At 38.6% G+C, this 18,446-nt stretch overlaps 1 protein-coding gene across 1 annotated transcript in view; it reads left to right on the forward strand.

The window, feature by feature from the left end:
* Positions 1–2,014: 2,014 nt before the first annotated feature.
* Positions 2,015–18,446, forward strand: part of FHL5 (four and a half LIM domains 5) — a 28,913-nt gene continuing 12,481 nt past the window's right edge. Inside the window, exon 1 of the mRNA XM_084284987.1 lies at positions 2,015–2,089. The gene's annotated coding sequence lies outside the window, so the exon portion shown is untranslated. The remainder of the gene's footprint in view (positions 2,090–18,446) is intronic.

Consider the following 18,446-nt stretch of genomic DNA (forward strand, 5'->3'; position numbering starts at 1 on the left):
TTCTCCAGCAGTGGCCAAAAGGGGATACCTAGGGAGGAGTATAAGCATAAGAGATGTACGTAGAGATTTTTCCCTTGTGTATTTCTGGAGCCTCCAAATACATGCTACTCAAACATTTTGAATGATGGTTGTACTTTAAACACAGAAAATGGTAATGATCTGAAGCTTTGGGGTAAACAGGATACTTGTGAGAACAGGAATCCTTCTCTCTGCTGGCCCAAATAGTAGCATATTCAGTAAAGTGTGAAGACGTTTTCTCAGGAAAACAGCAAATAATTTGATAATGTTTTTTTAGGAATGCTTAAATATTTAAGCAAGGAATGATACCTTGGTTGTTTTGTTGTTGTTTGTTTGTTTTGTTTTTAATACAGTGAGATGGGAAGAGCAATTTGAGATTTTTAAACAGAAACATCATTTGGTCTATGAACTCCTAAATCCTCAACGTGAAGAGGAAGCTAGGTCAAGACAGATTGCATCTGGGGTCACACAAAATAAGCTGCTTTCTATTTCAGGAAGATCAGGAAAGGATGTGAGAGCTGTATGAGACATCATCTTACTGTGATATGAAAAAGCAGCAGAATTTTTGTTCTGTTGTATTCAATTTGCACCTGTTGGCAAAAAATACTTTCTTTTAAGAGCTTCTCCTGGCAAGACTTCTATTAACACAGCAATTATCTCTCCAATTAGAAAAAAATGAAAAGGATGGTCTTTGAAGTTTTAAGGAAGATGATATGGCTAGAGGAGGTTCCTGTGTTTTTTGTGCTTTCTGGAAAGAACCTTCTGTGTTGGAACTAAGTGTCATTAGGTCTTCTGACAGATCAGTTTGGATAATATTTTTGTCTTGCTCATAGTTGCGGGTTTCAAAATGTACTTGATCAAAAAATGTATTTTCAGTTTTTTTCTTTTTGGTAGTAAAGGCAAGAGGAAATTTCATGATTCTCCCTTTGGACATGCATTCAGGCCTAACTTCCCAATCTACAAAAATTGCAAGCTTGAAAAATTAGCATTGAAGTGCTCAATATAAATAAAGCTTATAGTTTGTACAGTAGGAGGTAAAAGTTCAATCCAATTTTACTGGAAGACAGAATAAATGTGTGCAGAGTTTTAAGAAACCAGTCAGCCACAAATAGAAATGATGAATTTTCGGCAATAACAATCAAATGATCAGTCGTAATTGCAAGATACTACCCAGGATAACCTCCAGAACACATTATCCAGATTTGCCAGTTTATCAAAGAACATAATACATCTAACGTTTAAATGCTTCCTTCTTTCTTCTGCCTGTGATATGAAGCAGGTCCCACCCACTTGACATTATAGACTAAATGATTCAGATGCATTGGCTCTTAGCAGTGGAAAAATCTGCCTGGAGGTCAATAGTAGTTCATACCACAAGCACCCATCCTTGTTTTTTTCACTCTGCTTAGCTTGAGCCTCCTCTTTTAAATGGACACAATATACTTACTTTCGGCTAAAATTGATTAAAGTGCTGCATAGAGCCTGATGCAGTACTTTGCTTACAAGCTCTTCTGTGTGCTTCGTGCATGCAGTAGACTGTCTGCAAAACTTAGCTGGCCCCTCCTGTGTCCAAACAAAAAGAGATGACTGCAAGCTGAGGTAGGCCAGAACTGAGAAATATTGAGGGATAGCCTTGACGAGGCCGTGCCTACCACGAATGGTAATGCTGTATGTGCAACTTCCTGCATGCTGGAGGAGAGGCGACTTGTTCCAGCCCAGAAATTGCTTTAGTAGTGTTAGAGGAATTCAACTCGGTCCCCAAAAAATCTTTCCTTTAATTGGAGAAGTCTCTCTCCCTGCTCCCCCCCCCGCCCATTTCCTGTACGCAGCAGTCATACGTTAGTAATCATGATTTTTCTGCTGCTTTTCTGAATTACAAGCCCAACTGAGGGCTGTTGGATTCATTCTGCGTGGACCACAGCATAGCCGGGGATGAACGATGATCCATCTCTTCATTTTCTGCTGAACAGTTAGGGGATTAGGGGGTTTAACTCTTGAATTTTTTAACAGAAGTGCCTTTTTCCTTTTTGACAACTGTCTGAAATACAGTCCTTTAAGAACCTCCTACACGGTATGTATTTGCCATTTGTAAACAGAGTATGTCAAAAAAAAAAATATTTGATTAAGTGGTGAGGCAGCTAGTTATTTGCATGTCATGAGGTCTCAGGGAAACAAACTGACCCTCAGCCTTCTTCCATCCAGCCAAATTCTGATGGGACCCTCAAATAGCTCTGGCAAAGTGTTCTGTTTCTTTTGGACTTGATGAATGCTTGTTTCTGTGCAGACGTGTAATTATTTCTTCTTCATTTTGCTGCACAAGTTACCAGGAGAAGCAGCTTAAAACCAAATGTGAGTATTGAGGCTCTTTTCCATTATTCCTTTGTATGATAATGCTTAGGTGTGGTACTGTACAAGGTAACTAACTTACCTTTTTGAGAAATGAAGCAGAAGTATTTTTTTTCAAGACACAGAACTACTAATTCACATGGATACTGCTTCTTTAAATTCTATGCAGAATTCTATACATATTTAAAAAAATGATTCTGTGTACTGAAAGAGATACCACACTTTTTTCAGATGCAATAGTTTTTGTTTTATGAATTGGCTCACTCATTAATGTAAGGGAAGATTGTCTATGGTTCCCTTTGTAATGAGATGAGGATTAATTTTGTTTACTCCACAAAACAAGCCAACATAAAGAGTGTGCTGTTTCCTATGACATTTCAATCCTCATTCTCATTTCTTAGTAAGCTTTCATAGCTATTTGCTATTGCAAGAAAATTTTCTAACTAATGCCTTTTCATGTAAGTCACTTTTTCTATAGTCACAAATAATATCATCGCCTAATATTGATTGTTCTTGCATTTCCTTTGAAGTAAAACCAGTTTCCAAGCTGCTATTTACAGAAATATTTGGACTTGTTACAGAAATCAAGTAGTATTTTGCAATTCTATAAATTATTATTTTCAATCTGTCATGTTTTTATGAACGTAATCTTGGTTTGGAATTTGAAGAGAGTGGAATTGAAAGGCTAAGCCACTGCTTGCTGGAATTTTGCTGGAATTTTGCTGGAAATGTGGGCCTATACTACAGAATTAAAAAATAAATACGGGTAATGGGGTGGAAATATTCCTTTTAGTCTACATATATTAATTGTACTGTTACCTGATTTCACAGTGGCAATTTTATTTTTTATTTTTTTTGAATAATTGGGTCAAAATTAAATTTGGATGAAACTATCAGAACTGAATTAAAATATTTAAATAGTACCAATGTTGAAAATATTTTCTTTAACTGTTTCTGTTTTCAGAAGTTCTGTTTTTATATCTGGAGCTGGACACAAAGACTTTTATTTAGAAAATCAATTTCAGATGCCCGTGTTGTTTTTCTTTAATATTTTTCACCCATTTTTCTTCTATTTCTGTGATGGGTTGACATTGCTAGAGTATTTGAACAAAACAGAATGTATCTAAAGTATTAGTGTTATAAGAAATTGCTGATGGTTTTGTCATGCAATTTGATAGCAGTGCCATAAAAGTCACTGATTCAAAGTTGTGTAACTGGTAGAAACCTAAGATAACATACTAATTGTCTTGCAAGATTAGAGCAACATGAAAGCAGAAGCTGCTTGAAAGAGATTCTGATCTATTGTGACCTGTGGTATCTCCGGGTTATTTTCAGGCAATCATATTTTGCTAAGTGTGTGCATTTGGCTGACTTGGTAAATTGTAAGTTGACTTGGTAAAATGTAAATTCTATGGGACGCATACCAATAATCACAGCTTTCTGCATACCTTTTTTTAAATTTTGAGTTTTTAAGAAAAAAAATAAATAAATCAGTATTGCCTAACCATGGACAGACAGAAAGAAATGTGAAAATCTTAACCAGTATACTTACTAACCTCAACCCTAAACTCAGAGGATGAAATCCTGACCCTGTTCAAATGAGTGGTCCTCCTGACAACTAAACAAGCTCTAAACTTATTTCAGGCTTTTAGATCATCTGGGAATAAAACTAAGATTTTCTGCACGTTTCCCTGCCAGTTAAAGGTAAGATGATGTCTTAAGTCTAATTCTATGATGTTCATAAAATTAATGATTTCCAGCTCAACTTTTCTATTAAAATCTCCAGAGCCCAAAGTTCAGAAGTTGGAATGACGAAATGCTCCATTTCTGCTCCTGCAGAGGAATTCACTCTTCTGGGAACATGTTGCGCAGTTCTAGTTAGGAGGCTGTGAACTTCTGATGTCATATACTTATATTTTCCAGTAAAATGTAAGAGGGATGAAATAAGGGCAGCTTTGTAGAAATGCACTGATGTTATTCCAAAACACTGAACTAACACCCTAAAAATAACTTAATAAAACTCCGTGACTTAATTTTATGTAACAGAGATACAATGAGGGACAAAACTATTACAAAGGCTCACTAATTTCCCTTGGTTGCCTCTATAATAATGGCTAAATTAAGCTTGTGCTAGGAATCACCCTGGAGAGGAATTTCTCTCTCCTTTACCTATAAAAAGTGTCTTGTGAATTAGCCTCAGTAAGCTTAGGTTTGCTTTTGTGAATATCCCCGTTTTCCTCTGATATTGAACAGCATACGTCAACTATCCCTTCTTTTTTCCCTTTCTCAGACTAAGAGGGTTTTTCTGGTTTTGCTTCATTCATGCTAGTAAGTTACTTTCCTTCTCAGTCATGGTTGCCTTCGAGTTTGAATTTGTTCTAGGTCCATATATGAGTACTGGTAAATTGTTGCACATCTCAACATATTATGGTTAAGGGATCTAAGCAGGCTGCTCTGGTTCATTGCTGGAGATGCTCTTAAGACTCAGAACAATGCTCATTTTCCTATACCTGTATTTGTATGCAGATAACAGAATTGATAGGAGGAGGGATACTGGTGACAGCGTGGCATAACTGTGGGCAGAACGTACGTGGGAGGCCACAACTCAGCCCAGAGCCACTTTCAGCAAGATATTCTTTGCCTCAGTTCCCCATATGTCGAACTGAGTTTGTTACTTCAGGGAGGAAAAAATGAGTTCAAAACCACGTTTATTGACTGGAAACAGCCTTAATAACCAGGAACTCTCTCAACCAATTGTGTAAGAATACTGATCATAACCTCAGAGTCCTTAAGGACAATTGTAATTTTCACACCTGGAACATTTTATTGCTTCAGCTAAGTTTGAAATGCCTTTTACCTGTAGCACTGGAAGCTGACCACCTGGCAACCTTTGTCCAGTGCTTTTAACTACCCTGGGTCAGCACCATGCCCACAGCCTAATGAGCAGACCCACCAAGTGGCAAAGCTGTAATGTCTGGCTGCTTGTCTTCCCACTCCTCCAGGACTGCGCTCTGACCTTGAGCAAGCCAGTTGCTCTACTTGGACAAGCATTAACCTTTTCTGTAGACAAGTATCTCACAGCTGTGTTTTGGGATTGCTTTATTATCATTAGAAAATCATTCTGAAATCTTTGAAAGGAAGACTGTAAAATACTTCAGAGTATTAGTTTATAATTCTATTTATCAGAAGCCCAGAACAGTATTAGGTTATAAATGTATAACCAGGAGCCCAGTCTTCCACAAGTGAGCGCTGCAAGTTTCTAATTCAACCACAACATGATTCATTTATGTATTATAATGTGAAATTGTGGCATAATTAGAGTTTTCTGAGTATCTGGGTTTGGGGTGCTATTTGCATGCAAAAAAAGGAAAAGATTAGAGGAAAACTGTTTAATGCGATGAGCTGAGAGTCTGTTTAATTTGGAAATGAAGAGCATTGAGAAACATTTCAAATTAAAAGCTCAAAATGTTGGGGGGGGGTATTTTGTCTTTTTAATGCAGGAATGGAATTTTTAGATGTATTTAATCATTGTCTTGCACTTTTTACTGGAAACATTTACCAATTTCATTGTAATTTAGCAAACCTGTATTTGTTTGTTAACAATTCCTGCTAATTCTTGTCACCCTGCCCCCCTCAGAACAAGAGCAGCCTCACCCACTATAGCTGGCCAGGCAGGGACTCTGAGCGTCATCCCCTATTGAAACAGGTAGTTTCCATTCCAGGTTCACTAAGATGGTTGCTTTGCTATTGCTAGGTATCAGGCTTCATGTTATCATTTGAATAGACTTTAATGGTTTCAATGGGCTTATTATTCCACAATATCCTTGAATTAAATAACCTGATCTTAAAATGTTCCTAAATGTTAGAAAGGAATTTCTTCATTCTTACTGTTTCCTCCAGCAGTATGAGAATTAACTGATGGTTTTTATTCCTTGTAATTCATCTGAGTCAAATGTTGGCTGTCTGAGGTGTTCAGATAATCTTTAGTTTTAATTTTCCTTCAATGAAAGTAAGGCAATCCCACACTGGAACCAGCTTTAAGATAGCATGTATTTGTAATCACAGAAAGAAATCCACTGTGAAAGTCACAGTGCCTATATATATATATATTTGTTTTTTGTTTTTTTGTTTTTTTTTTTTAAAAAGGACCTTTTCACATGCCAGGACATTACAAAACTCCCAGCAGAGCAGTAACTGAAAGGTCAGTAACCTCACATCATAATAAAGACAAAATACCAAGATCTATTCATTTCTGGGTCTAATTTTAAATCATTGCCACTTTTAGGAGGATAGACTATGTTAAAATAGAAAGAAATATGTCTAATGTCTAGCACAGAGATTTTAAGCCTTAAAGGAAATATTAGGATGCCCAGTCACATAACTATTCTGAAGACCTTATCTCCTAAGTAGGCAGAACAGGTAAAGAAAGAGGCACGCAGATTTCAGGTACATGAGAAAGACTGTACTGCAGTCACTGGCAGGGCATGAACAAAACCCAGAGCTGAGAATATCTGAGGACTGGTCAGTGGTGCTGCTCACATCATATAAGAACTGAAGTTAAAACAGAGCTGATGCCATGATACTCATCTTGTTTGGCAAGATGTTATCTACTCAACTGCTCCAGATTCAAGAAATCTTCAGTTAATATTTTTACTCTGGTTAATGTCTAATTCACAAAACCACATATAAAAAAATATTTTTATATTAATCTATACTCAGTCGTAGAAACACTCCTTTATTTTTCCTCCTCCCTGCTAAAGGAAGAACAAGAAGTCACAGATCTCTGCTCCCAGCTCTTTTGATCAGCCACTCCACTCCTAAAGGGGTTCACTGCCTTGAAAGGCCTGCAGTGAACTGTCTTCCATAAGGGAGTTCTTACACTGAGAGTCATTTACACTTTTGGAATGAAATACGCTGGTTTACAGTGAATGTCATTTACCCTTTTACTGTGTTGGAATGAAATATGCTGGTTTACAGTGAATGTCATAGATCCAAATATTTTGTCTTTTTTTTTTTTTTCCTAGAATGCTAAGAGCAGCAGCCTGAATTTTATTCATCTGCATAGATAACTATTTGGTTTTCCAGCTTTACAGTATGTTTAAAACAAATACAGGGCAGAGAATAAAAACAAGAAGTTACTATGCCACAATTCCAGATCTTCGGTGAAATGCACAAACAGCCATATTGCGCTAGTTTTTTCTGCAGCCTTGGTGCAAATGTTCAGAGTGTGTAAGTGAATTGTGCCCAATAGATACGAGAGCACCAGTGCTATCATGCGGAGTTAAAAACCTGATCCAGCATATATTAAATCACCTAATTTAACATCCATAAATTGAGCGAAATTGCTCGGCTATGTTAAGTTGTATATATATGTAAGTGTTTTAAGGGTCCCCTTCTAAGAGAAGACAAACCACACATTCATGTAACCCTTAGGGGAAAGAGAGGAAGTCAAATAAGTCTACTTAAGACCATCCACAGTGTGTTTTCCTGGCAACATTTCTTACCCCTGTCTCAATTACATTCTATAAACAATTTGTTGCTGCAAAAGCATCAGAATGCAAAGAGTATCGCACCTTTCAGGTTTTGCACCTAGCAGATGCAACATATGCATACATATTTTAACCAGACTGTGTTTATTGCATCCCTGCTTTCTAAAGAGTTTGCAGTTATAGAGGATTGTTACTGCTAATGCACATAGTTAGCAGTACAAGCTAACTATTCATTACAACTAATACAATATTATATTGTTGTCAGTAAAAGCCCAGAGTACATATGCAGTCCTCACTTTGTGGTGAGGCTACTAGTGGCTGTACTCAATGTCCTTGCCCATTCCTTCTCAATGGTCACCCACAACAGCTCCCACATAACATGAAGGGAGGCTGCAGATGCTACGCTTGTTTTTGCTGGAATTTCTTAGGCTGTGCCCAGCAGTGGCTTCACAGACTGAATCATAGTCAGCAGCCCAGAGTCTGCCTGCAGAACCAGGTCATTTTTGTTTTCAGTGTAAAGTTTGGTAACAAGGTGACAGCCAAAACCGATGGAGCCCCAACAAAACTGGCTGTTCACTGGGACTAAAAATATAAATAAATAACTGGGAAAAATGAAATTGAGGTAGGGATCTCAACTCTCTCAGTTAGATATGTACTGATACTCCTTACCAGTAGCCTTTGCTCTTCCTAAGCTGTAATGCTACCTAACTCATAACAATCTTTTAACAGAGCTGAGATCAGAAATCCTTAGATTTCTTTCATTTCAATAAGGTGTCATATTTTTATTACAAAAGCGCTGCAGCTCAGTTTATTTTTTCCTCAGAAAACTAGGTCAGATTGGCCCAGTACTGTTGGGAGAGAAAAGTAAAAGGCTATGCTGCTGCAGCAGATGCTGTTACCACTTGGGGGTTTTATGTTTGGTTTTGGAGGAAGGAGGTCTTTTTTTTTTTTAAAAAAAAAAAAAAAAAAAAAAAAGGTAATGAAAACCCTTTCCAATTTTAGCTTGCTTTAAAACGTATCTGCTGCTGTTGCTCATCTTCTTCTTATCGCTCATTTTATTTCTTAAAACATTCCTAAAGTAGGTCACCAGCTTTTAAAGAACCCAGCTAGACAAAGTTATAGTGAGTAGGGAATTGTCGTTATTCTTTCACAAGGATTTTAATTCATGTGGTGTCCCTGTTCTCACAGGACATGACACTCTCCATCCTCCCTTCTGTCCATGAACTAAAATGTGAGAGTGGGAGAAATCCAGTCTGCAGCTGATACATCTGCAAAGAAAAGACGTAGCTTATTTCTTATTAAGATCTCGAAGGCTGCAGTCAGCATCAATGTTGCCTACCGAAGCTCTGTTACCTCTTGTAAGCAACAAGGCTGCTTTGTTTTATAAGCATGTCACTCCCTGTGAAGCACAGGCATCATTGCCTACAGCTATTGCTTTCCCCAGGAAAGCTTTCTGTCCTGAAGACAAGCTTATTGTGTTTTCAGGTAAATGTGTTCCTGCCCAGTAGTGTTAATGCATTGCTAAGATGCTGCCATTTTCTTGTTGGACCTTTGGCTTTATTGCACTGTATACAGGAATTGGGTGGGGTATTTCGGTGTGCAGACCCACTTCTAGCAGAGTTCAGTAAGAAGTGCTGCTCTCATTTGCACGCTGCAGATGAATTCACTGGCAAAAGTCTTGGATCAACACTTCGATACAATTCTCCATTTGTAACTTTCATTTTCTTTTTATTCAAGCACTTTTAAAGTACTTTCAACAATTAGGGGATTCTAGGTGAGAGTGGAGGCAGGAAAGGGGACTGAAAAAAGCCAGGTTGAAAAGCTGGGGAGAATTTGTATTCACTGCCAGAGATCACCTGTGACCTCAGTTCTTATCCTGACCATTTATTTCAACCCCAAATTATTAATGTTCCTTTTTCTCTTTCAAAGACATTTATTACTTGCTGGGTTGTGGGTTGATAGAAGGAAAATACATTAATATTTCCATTCAAGTACAATATGTTATTCTCTACCTTTCCACCATTTTAATTGAAGAAACTATCACCCAGCACAAATGTCTTTTTGCCACAGAATTTCTTACCTCAAACTGAGATGACTCTAACTCAGATTCCCATCTTTTTTTTTCCTAGAATAAAATATACAGCTAGCTATAAAATTGTTTCTCCCAGTGAAATATTCAACTCTCTATCAAAAGCCAAAAAGTAAGCTTTTACTAAAAGATTTTCATTGGAGAATTTAAGGTTCATTTTAGACCAACGTCTTTTTCAGATTTCACTTTTGTGAATGTTACTTTTCTAAATCAAATTGATATTTTCCATTAATTTTTTTTTATTCACAAATATTTGCTACTAAAATACATCAAAATTAAAAAAGATAATAATAATAAAAAAACAACTGCTACAGCATTTTCAAATAAGCTTTCTGCAAAACTCTTTTTTTTTTTTTTTTCCCAAAAAAAATACCCTTATGCAATAACCTCTTAATTTATATTGGTTTTGGAAGATTATAAATGCTCAGGTTTCAGAGCATGAATTTAAACCTCTGAGAAGGATTAGGAAACTTTCCTCATGAGCAAGTTGTTGCCTAGGCACCTTGTGTAGGGTTTCTTGCATCTTCCTTAGGGTATTTTTGCCTGCTGAACTGAAAAAGATAAGTACCCCTGTAGTCATTTAGCATCACAAAATTATTTTTAGATCTGCTTCTCCTCGTAACTTTTAGTATGGACTATGTTTAATGTAGATGTCAGTCCTTTATTCCTTATTGTACCATACAGGGCAGAGGCTGAGCAGTGGAGCTCAGCCTACATTTCCTTCTGAGCCAAGCTGTCAAAATAGTCAAGGTGACTGAAGGCATCCAGACCTCCACATCTCTTCTGTAGCCTGGTCTGTACTAACATCAGCTGAAATATAAACTGGTGAAAAAAGGAAGTTTTTTTTCTTGCATCTGCCTGCAACAACCACAATAACAAAATCTTCCTTACTATGGTAAACCAGATACCACAGACAAGCCAGTAACTCCTTTTCATCAGAAAGGGCCAAGGTTTTGGGCCATACTCAGATCTAAATATCAGGCTGGTTGATAAAGGATATGTTGATCACATTTCACACTCAGTGACAATATGAAGTAATATCAGTCTCTTAATTTCACACATGGCTGGGACTTGAGAATGCTGGAAGTGATTTTTCCCTGCAGAAATGCTGGATCTACTGAAAAATGTTTTTTGTTTCTGTTTTTTTTTTGTTTGTTTGTTTGATTGTTTGTTTGTTTGTTTTATTATTATTATTTGTTTTGACAGAAATTGTTTAGAATCACTAGTTCCATTTGCTGTTTCCTCTGTAACCAAATTTGTGCAATTCCACTGACTGTATTTTAATTGAGAAAGATTTAGAGACTGTGTTTATCAGATCTGAAATATTAGGAAACATCAACATTAATGGTAATGAAGAACCTAATTGCTTCTATACTTTTTAAAATCCCATTTCTTGCTTATCCTTGGAAATATCTTTCAAAATCTGTGCTTCAAGGATACAGACAGCAAAGCACTAAACACGCATTCAGCTTTGAGCATGTAAATATTCCAGCTGAAAGCAATCACATTTCTCCTGTGTTTAGACTACATGTATGGGTGGCTTATACATGGAATCACAAGTCACCTACAGGACACCTTTATTTCTGTTATGAGAATGACCCAACTTCTTCCCAAATGCTTATAAGAGAACACAGGTTTTGTGGACTGTTTCATACAGCCTCTTTTATCATTCAGCAGTGATAAACCTTTCCATTTTCTGCCACAGAATAGTTGAGGTGGGAAGGGACATGTAGCTCATCCCCCTGCTCCAAGCAGGGTCCCCTTAAAGCTGTTTCACCAGGACCATGTTGGGTTTTGAACATTTCCAATGAAGGAGATTCCACAACTTCCCTGGAAAACTTCTTCCAGTGCTGTCACCATCACAGTGAAATAGTGTTTTCTGATGTTCAGAGGGAACCTCCTGTATTCCATTTATGCCCATTGCCTCTTGTCCTGGCACTGGGCACCGCTGAAAAGAGCCAGGCTCTGCCCTCCCTTTGGGTATTTGTAGACATTTATAGAACATCCCCTCAGCCTCCTCCTCTCCACGCTGAACAGTCCCAGCTCTCTCAGCCTTTTGTCATCAGGCTCCAGTGCCTCAGTCATCTTTGTGGCACTTCACTGGACTCTTTCCATGTCTCTCTTGCATTGGGGAGCCCAGAACTGGACGCAGTGCTCCAGGTGTGGCTTCAGCTCTGCTGAGCAGACATTAAGGATTCCCTCCCCTGACCTGCTGGCAGTGCTATTCTTAATGTCCTGCAGGCTGCTGCTGCTGTTGTTACCTGCAAAGGCACACTACTGGCTCATGTTCAACTTGTTGTTTACCAGGACTCCCAGGCCCTTTTCTGCAGAGCCGCTTCCCAGATGGTGACCCCCACCATGTGCTGGTGCCTGGGGTTGTTCCTCCCCAGGTGCAAGGCATTGTATTTCTCCTTGTTGAACTTTATGTCAGTCCTGGCAGCCCATTTCTCCAGCTTGCCAAGGTCCCTCTGGATGGCAGCATGACCATCTGGTGTAGCCACCACTCCTTCTGGTTTTATGTCACCTGCAAACTTGCTGCGGGTGCACTCTGTCCCATCATCCAGGTCATTAATGATGTTATTGGTCCCAGTGTCGGCTCCTGGAGTACACCACTAATTAAATTACTTTAAACTTGCTCCTTTAATGTTGTACCTAGGATTCACTAATGATTTTTCATCCACGTCTTAAATTCATGACTGCTTTGCTTTTTGAGCCTGGGCAGTTGAAGCTAATCTATTTTAAACTATCTAAATGTCTTTTAAGTATCTAACTCACCAGGTACTGTGGGTATACTTCTCTACATGGCCCTTTTGTGCCAGATACAATCCTCAAACCTGTTCTATGGCTAAATATATACAGTATGACTGAGAATACTGCCATGATTTTACATGAAAAGGCATACCAGTACCTGACTGAAACATTTCATGGCTTCTGTAAATCTCACAGTAACCATAAAGCGCTGAGATCCACAGTGCACACTGGAGAAAGTTCTGGCTGTACCAGACTGTGAAAACCTGTAAAAAAAAAAAAAAAAATGTGCGGGTGAGAATGATTCCAGAAAAATAAAAGCAGCAATCTAAGTCTTGGCATTAACCTCACTTTTTTTTCTTGAATGGTTGCTGTTGACGATATTGACAGTGCCCAGGAATCTGAGCAGATAGAAAGGATTTGTGTTCCTGGGTAACAGCCTGAGAGAGACTTGAATCAATACCGAGCACTCCACAGACAGTTTGTCTCAGCTTAAACACAGAGCAGCATTACAGAACAGCAATACTGATGAGCAGTTGAGCCTTCTGCATTCACAATAATGGTGCCAGTTCTGACTAGAATTGCTGGGATCCGGTGTAATGTTTGTTTTAAAAGATGAATTGCACTCTCAGACTTTCATATGCTGATTTGTTAAAAAAAAAAAAAAAAAAAAAGAAAAAAAGAAAAAAGCTTTCAGCTATTACATGTGATATGCTTATTTCTGACCTCTGTACACTGGGTTTACTGTAATGGGTTTACTGTGATTTCCCTGTACAGTGGGTTTACTGTGATGGTAATTCTTGATCTTTGATAGCAAGGCTCGCAATAGGGGAAGAATATGCTTCAGGAGAGAAACATACAAAGACATAAATTCACTTTTGCCAACTAAATCCCTCAGGCTGACCTTGGTAGCACATACAAGTGGTGTTGGACAAGCTGGGTGCTGCTGGTGAAAGTTCTGTGGAGGAATTTAAGGAAATACCCAGCTTGCTGTAGCAACACTGGAGCAAGGCCATTCCAACACACTGTAGCTAGAAAGGAGACTTTGAGAGACACAGGCTAGTCATGGCTCTGCTGCAACAGAATTTTTATATGTCTGCAAGACAGCACACCTTTAGTCCAGGCGTTTTCACTGCTCTGGTGTGCTTGCTTGAAGTTTGAGTAAGTAAGTAGTAAATTATGTTGCACTACTGGGATGAAGGAAGAATTTAGATGACTAACACCAATGTTTGAATTTGCATGGCGTAAACAAAGCAGACAGCAATACCAATTAAGGAGAAAATTGCACAGTACTTGGGGTGATCAATCCCCCAGTTAAGCCAGAGCTCTTGCCCTTTTTGCTCATGGTCACAGAATGTGCGAACATGGTACAATGCAGTATGGTGCCACTATTAGATCAAGCTCTAAATGAGCTGCTTTGCCAAGACAGTCCACCACATCACTGTCACTGGTGGACCTTGAAGCACTGTAGTCATGTCAATACAGCACAGCCCTGCTTAGCATGGCCATCCTGGCTACTGAAAACAGGACTTTGTCAGTGAGAGCTTTGCACCTGCTCAAATGCCTTCAGGATTGGACTCTGAACCAGTGTGCTGCACCACTGAGCTAAAACGGCTAGTTCAAAGTTAACATCTGTCTGTACTTTCCTGTAAGTACACGGTTTGACTTGATTTGTGCTTTATGTCACTGGTTCCTATTGCTTCTCTAGTCATTTTTAGAAGAGCAAATATTCTGGTATCTTTGAACACTCAAATATAACTTCAGGGTATCACTAGGAAAACTGCAGTTACTCTAAGGGAGGGAGGAGAGAAAGCAAGGATGTTGTAAATGTTTTGAAAATAAGACATCCATTTAATTGTCCTTGGTTTTTGTGATTTTTTTTGTGTGTGTGTGGTTTTTGGTTTTTTTTTTGGTTGGTTTGGTTTTGTTCTTTTTTCCTTTTGAGGGGTAGGGGGTTAAAAAAGCACAATAAAGTAGCAAATTTCTAGGGGGTAGCAATCACGCAGAGAAATCAAAAACTGTAATCTCTGAAATGTTTCTTGGAGAACATTGCTGAAAACTTCCATTTATAAAATAATGGCATTCTTAGGTACTTTTCATCATAATGATGTTGGCTTTATAATGCAGTTGTAACTTTGAGTCACTAAGGTATTTTGTAAAAGTATGCGATGAATTGTCCAGCAGCTTACACACACACACAGACACACACACACAAGGGAAAATTAAATCAGCAAGTGCATGTGAATAAGCAAAATTATGTTCCAAGATGAAAATATGTACTTAACTGAAAGTAAAAGTGTGTCTGGAATAGCTTGCAGGGGTGTCACCCTTGTAATAATTCGATTTGTTTTACTTACCCTTCATTGTTGCAATAATTTATTTTGCTATCATTTTTCTTTATTCATGACAGTTTTAGAGCCTAACAGAGAGCCCTGTTCCATTTCTGGTATGCTCTTAATGAAAAAGATGATGTAGTTTAATGGCAGCCTTATTTAGATCAAAAAATAATCCATTAAAATCACCTCAAAGCAGAAGATACATCTTTACATGCATGCATATAAGTAAATACATATGTATATTCATTCCCTTCTAAGTAGGATTAATGTTTGTGCTTTTTATGCTTACATAATCTAAGGTGTATTATCACATCTACAGAGAATATTAAAATAAATTAAGAGATATGTTAACATTATGGATGTGCTTCTTAGGTCCGGTGAGAAAACTAGCACTCCTTTCCTGATGGTTCCACATTTATGGAACCATTTATTTAGGTTTGGGTGGACTTGGCAACCATTTTATTATGGCTCTCTGTGCTAGAAGACTTCCAGTGCTCTACATCTTATAAGAAACCATTCGACTCTACAGAAAGTCCCTCTCCTAATTTGTCGTAGCTAAATTCTAGCTTAATCTGTTAGAACACTAGGCAGACTAGTCAACTCTGTTGTTTTATTTTCAGCTGCTTTATAATTTATACCATGAGGCTGCTGCATTCTCAGATCTGACCCCAGGGACATCAGCTGCAATATCCTCACATCCTTGGCAACATCTCTGTGCAGCCCTAGGAGTATCCTAACAGTACAAATGGCGTCGCATGACTGTGCCTACTATCTACACAAAAATCTGCTGTACTTTAGCTTTGCTCCAATCTAGATAACAAAATCATCTTTTCCCAAGGAATGAAGAAATGGCAGTCTCTCCCTGTGCTTAGGATGCAAGTGAGCAGCTGGAATGCTGGAGTCAGCATTTCATTCCATGAGAGTGAATAGCACCAGACCTCCAGAGATTTCTGAACCGACCTTCAAAACACGGAGTCTAGCTTCCAGCAAACTTAAAGTAAACACATTTCTCTAGAGATCAGGATCAAAGCACAGGAAAAACATTCTACTTAACTACATGGTGCTTGTAACATGATTTACTTACTGGAGCAAGGGTAAATGGGCTGGGGGAGCCGAGATTCACTTTTTTATTGTATTGTCTAAGGGTAAAAGCAGTTCACAAAGATTACCCAGACCTTTGCCAAAGGATTTACAAAAAAAAAAAATAAAATAATAATAATAATTCTTTTTCATACCATCTATGCTTCATACCCAAACATGGTCTTATTTAATCATGGTCAAACTCTGAAGACTTTCTGAAGAAAACTTTCAAAGACTTGAGGGCTTTACTTGAGGAGCAGCCTAAGGGTACCCTCTGCCTTTGAATCTGGTCTTGGGGATACTCTTTTTATGTTCTTCAGCAACCACTGTCATCTATAAAACAAGAGTAATAGGACTTTGTTAGCATACCCATATAGGTTTTAAGGAGGACTTTACAGATTTGGAAGTTGTTAGCTATTAGAATAGTGCATCTTGTGCAAACGCATAACCTGGGCTTCCTGAAATAGATTGGCCTGGGGTGGTGGGGAAGAAAATCAAGAGAGCCACATTTTGAACAAAATAGTTCAGTATAGAGAGGTTTCAATAACGTTAAAACCTATTGCCATTCATTACGAAAAACAACAACAGCACCAAAAGAGATGTATCTGCAGATATCTGAAGCTATTTTTTGATGAGCTTTGTGCAACACAACCCACTATAACTGATAGATAAGTTCATCATATTTGTCCTGTTAGGATTTTATCATCACCACTTGTAGGCTGAGGTGAAACTGTTACGAAGCTGAGGAACTGATTCAGCAGAGAGGAAATCAGGAAGGTAGTCTGGTCAGGGTTATCCTCAGAGGCATTTCATAACTAACTAGTTCATAACTCTGACATAATTCCATCAGTGTGCTCTTGCAGCCCAGAAAGTCAAACGAATCCTGGGCTGCATCAAAAGCAGCATGGCCAGCAGGACAAGGGAGGTGATTTGTGGCCAGCAGGACAAGGGAGGTGATTCTCCCCCTCTGCTGTGCCCTCATAAGACCCCACCTGGAGAACTAGGTTCAGCTCTGGGGCCCCCAGCACAAGAAGGACATGGATGTATTAGAACGAGTCCAGAGAAGGGCCATGAGGATGATCAAGGGGCTGGAACACCTCTCCTATGAAGACAGGATGAGGGAGTTGAGGCTGTTCAGCCTGGAGAAGAGAAGGCTCTGGGGAGACCTCGTTGCGGCATTCCGGTAACTACAGAGGGTCTACAGGAAAGCTGGGGAGGGAGTGCAGTGATACGACAAAGGATAATGCTTTAAACTAAAAGAGGAGAGATTTAGATCAGATATGATAAACAAATTCATTACTACGAGAGTGGTGAGGCACTGACAAAGGTTGCCCAGAGAAGCTGTGGATGCTCCATCCCTGGAGGTGTTCAGGCTGGATGGGGCTCTGAGCAACCTGGTCTGGTGAGAGATGACCCTGCCCATGGCAAGGGGGGTTAGAGTTAAATGATCTTTAAGGTCCCTTCCAACCCAAACCATTCCATGATTCTAACTCCCCCAAAATAAATAAATAAATAAATAAATAAAATTCCTCTGAAACACAGTTTCAAGCCTGTCCTATGACCTTCAACGCGGAGCCCAGCTAACCACAAGCATTCCTTCTTGACTGTCTCTATAACCACCAATTTAGAAGAATTTCCCAATATAGAAGAAAATGAGCAAAATTTAACTTTGGTTTTAGTGAAAACTGTGTATGGATCATGCACTGAATTACTGCACTGTGCCTGGTTTTTATATGTGTTGCATGATGGATGTCATTTTCACTCATACTTTGGTTATTCTTTGCACACTCAAAGCTCTCTTTGATCTTAAGGAAATACTATTATCCCAAGGTTATCACGTAAAATACATCTTTAATATTTTTAAGAAAGCATATTTCCCACTGATCTGAGTTACAGATTATTTGATTTCCTTACTACACTCTGTCTTGGCTAGCACTAAGATTTAGGGCAGTCAGAAAAAACAGTAAATCAATTCAACTCCAAAGATTTTCAATTTACAGGAACTAGTTTTCCATAGCTTGTGCCAAATAAACAAGTCATTACTTTTGGTCTGAGATAAGCATTATAGCCTCTCTCCCTGCCACTTTTTCCACAGGCTTACTACAGCCCCTCTAGGAATAGATTAATAAATTCCTGGTTATATGCATTAGTGCCAGTGGAGACCTCCAGTAACTGTTCCTTCTCATAGTTGAAGCTATCAGTTTGGATTACATCTCACAAACCAGAAACCCAGAAAAAGTTAATTGCCTTTTTAAAGCTGAACCATGTGTATAAGATAGCTAGTGAATATATACAAACAAGTATGAGTGACTTCTCCTAAGTGGATTATATGTAAGCTCT

Source organism: Netta rufina (genome assembly GCF_964035555.1).
Source record: "Netta rufina genome assembly, chromosome: 3".
NCBI lineage: Eukaryota > Metazoa > Chordata > Aves > Anseriformes > Anatidae > Netta > Netta rufina.